At 38.4% G+C, this 3,791-nt stretch overlaps 1 non-coding gene across 1 annotated transcript; it reads left to right on the forward strand.

Moving 5' to 3' along the window:
- The first annotated feature begins 3,434 nt into the window (after positions 1-3,434).
- LOC112587414 lies at positions 3,435-3,538 on the forward strand. The gene has a single exon (XR_003111898.3). It is a non-coding gene; the product is annotated as a U6 spliceosomal RNA (small nuclear RNA).
- Positions 3,539-3,791: the final 253 nt, after the last annotated feature.

Below are 3,791 nucleotides of genomic sequence, written 5' to 3' on the forward strand. Positions count from 1 at the left end.
GCTCAGTGGGTAAAGAATCCATTTGCCATGCAGGACCACAGGAGATGTGGGTTTGATCCTTGGATCAGGAAGATCCTCTGGAGAAGGAAATGGCAACCCACCCCAGTATTCTTGCCTGAAAAATCCCATAGACAGAGGAGCCTAGCAGGCTACAGTCCAAAGGATCACAAAGAGTCAGACATGACTGAATGCCTAAGAATACACACACATTAAAAAAGAAGTAAATTCTGCCTTTGTGACAACATGGTTGAATCTGGAGGACATTTAATTGCTAAGTGAAACAAGTCAGTCACAGAAGGACTGTGACTTATATGAGGCATCTCATAATCAACTCATAAAATAGAGTGGAATGGAGGTGGTCAAGGGCTGGGGGGAGAGGGAGAAACGAGGAGTTGCTACCCAAAATGTATGAAGTTTCAGTTATACAAGATGAGTAGCTTCCAGAGATCTGCTACACTGCATTGCGCCTGTAGTTAGCAATACTGTCTTGTGCGCTCAGAAGTTTGTTGAAAGTGTAGATGTCACGTTGAGTGTACCTACCTCAATGGCAATAAGAGAAAGGAAAGGGCAGGAGGAATGTTTTGGCGCCGACGGGTACGTTTGGCACCTTGCCTGTGGTGGCAGCGTCGCAGGTTTAGTCATATGTCAAAATTCATCAAGGGCGCCCAGTCCTTTAAGCGTATGCAGTTTTTCTGCATGTCAATTACACCTCAGTAAAACTATTAAGATTGATCTTTCTGCAGAGATTGGGCAGGATTGTTTTGCTTTTCTCTATCACAGTGTGTCAAATTTGTTCCAAAGTAGGGTTCCTCTTTCATCAGCCCAAGTAGAGGTCTGAGGACGCCTCCATCCATCTCTCCCCACACTGCTCGGTCTTCCTCCGTGTTCTATTGCTCTCACAGTTGTCCTGGGGGTCTGGAGTGAGGTGTCCTCCCAAGGCTGCTGGGTATCAGCACGGGGAACACATAATTATTTGTGCACGTATAGAATTCTGTTCTGAAGGCAACTATAAGGAGAGTGTGTGATGGAGATAAAAAACACTTTTCACTTGTGAAAAAACAGGTTCTCTCTTAGGAGAGGCCATGAATCAGGTTAGACTTTAAAATGAACACTTAAATTCAGTGTTGGAGGCATTCATTCTTGCTGACTTTGCCTGGAAACTAGATGGAGAAGCAAAAGAGGTTGGCTTAGAAAGGCTGAATGGGGAAGACACAGTGATCTAGTCGACGGAAACCTAGCTCCAAGATGAAATGCAAATAGAACCTTTTGAAAAGTAGCGTACATTTACATAGGTGAATTTGTACATCTAGTCCATTATAGATTAAAAAGTAGTTTTGATCTACCCTACCTGTATATTCAGAGTCATATAATTCTTATCCTCAATCTCTTTGCAGCCATAGCACAGTTGAGTGAGGACTGAGAAAGTCTCTTTTCCTCTTATAAAGCCGTGTTCCATTCTGAGTACACTACTGAGAGCACACAATGAGACAATCGATACTTTCTGGGTGAAATAACATTATTTGCACAACAAGAATCTGGAGATGGTTTATATTCCTATTTTCTCATCTTCTGTTAAAGTAAAATATGAAATTCCAGGGAGACGTTTTATGACATTATTCAGTGTCCTTAATTTATTTGTTCAAAATATTTATTAGGCACTTACTATGTACCAGCCACTCGTCTACCTACAGGATTTCAATCCCTTATTTGTGAATAATATCTTTTTTATTATTCATTACTTGATCATGTGTCAGTTATGCAAGGTCCTTTGAGAAAAATCCACCATTCTACAGGAAAAATTGGAGGAGAATTCTTTAAATCAGTTGTTGAGACAATGAAATAGGACTTCTTATAATGTAAAGTGTTATACTGTCGAAAGTTCTGCAAGGAATAATAAATTTTTTGAAATATCTGGAGTGCTTCTAGCCATATGTGTTGATATCTGAGAATACTGTCTGGATGATGCCTGGGAATATTCAGATGTTCTGCTCCTCACTAATGTCTTATTAATGGAGATTTCTTTTCATCACTTGCCTGGGGAATAAAGCTAGGATAATTCAGAAAAGTCATTTTGTTTTATTCAAATTGGAAGTGAAATAACAACATGAATATCCCTAATGCAAATGAAAGGTGGTGATCTGGCCTGCTGAAACATTGTTTACCAAGAAGGGAGCCAGGGGCTTTTTCTGGTAGATCTCATTACTAAAATGTGAACAGACCCAGCAAAGATAAAGGTATGCATTGCATTCTTTATCTGTTAAATTCAGAGGAAGAGCAAGAAATAGGAGAGGCAGAGTAAACCATTTACACAGACCCTAAGGCACAAACCTGAAGATACAACCTAACTGCAAAATTTTTGAAAAACAAGCCAAAGACAGATATTTCCTGCATATGTCATAGAAAATAGGGCTATTTTTGTGTGACATGGCATTTAATGTGTTTACATATGTATAATAGTGCTTCCTATAAGCACAGTTTTCATACTCATGTTGTTATAAAGAACTGATGGTCATAGTCATACTCTTTTAGAAAATGATTGTCTCAGAAAAAAAAAGCAAACAAAGGGAATATCCAAATGCAGTTTCCCACAGAGACATGCAGATTAATTTAAACATAGCAAAATAATGCTGAATATGATTAAATAAGTTCATTACAAATTAACTTAAAATTGTTGCATATGAAAAATATTGATCAACATTAGAAAACAAATATATTGGTGTCAAAGATAAGACATCTATAATTTTTAACACATACCTGGCTATTTTCATCAGCTGAGAAGTATATCAGATTTGAACTTCATGTTTTCCAGGTTAACCTTGGATAAGCTTGTTATAGCTCCTATAAAGGATAGAATTATTCTTGTGATTGGCTTCCCAATGACTCGGTGAGTAAAGAATCTGCCACAATGCAAGAGACACAGGAGACACAGGTTCATTCTCTGGACTGGGAAGGTTCCCTGGAGAAAGAAATGGCAACCCACTCCAGTATTCTTGCCCGGAAAATCCGATGGACAGAGGAGCCTGGCTGGCTGCAGTCCATAGGGTCACAAAGAGTCAGATATGACTTAGTGACTAAGCACACACACACACTCTTGTGATTAACCATGGAAGTAGAGTGAGGAATCCCAATGAAGGAGTCCAGCAGACTGTGTTGCTCTGGATACACCAGTAGAATCCACAGGGTCAGGATCTGCTCTAGCAACACAGGCAGCAGCAGCCATGGTATGGGCTCCACCTATGGCCAGGACCAGAGTCACACCCCAGACCACCTATAACAGTGCCTGGTATCAGAGATGAAAGTTTCAGTTGTATAGCAGGGAGTTATTTCCCTCAATTTGAGTGTCACCATCTGCACATAGAATTTTATACACTCTCTATAGTATATTTCAGACAAACTTGAATAGTAAAGCTTCATAATAATAAAACTTCAAAACTTCAGCAGCATATATACTAAAAAAAAAAAAAATGAAATGATACAGAGATTAGCATGGCTCCTGTATAAAGATGACATGTACATTCATGAATCATTCCATATTTAAAAAAATTAAAAATAAAAACAAAACTTCCTGAAACACTTGTTTTAAAAAGTAAAGAAAGGGGCTTACAGCAAATATTATAAACTTTATCCTGGGATCCAATAATCCTGTCACATGTCCTTAATTTTAGAGATTCCTTTTGTATTTTGGAGATTTTCTTACTCAGTTTTAAAGTCCATATTCAAGTTCTTTGAAATGTTGTCAATTTTAAGCCCTTTGGCTCAATTTTAATAATTTTTTTCATATGCAATCAAGG

The sequence above is a fragment of the Bubalus bubalis genome, chromosome 1 (assembly GCF_019923935.1).
Source record: "Bubalus bubalis isolate 160015118507 breed Murrah chromosome 1, NDDB_SH_1, whole genome shotgun sequence".
In the NCBI taxonomy this organism is placed as follows: Eukaryota; Metazoa; Chordata; class Mammalia; order Artiodactyla; family Bovidae; genus Bubalus; species Bubalus bubalis.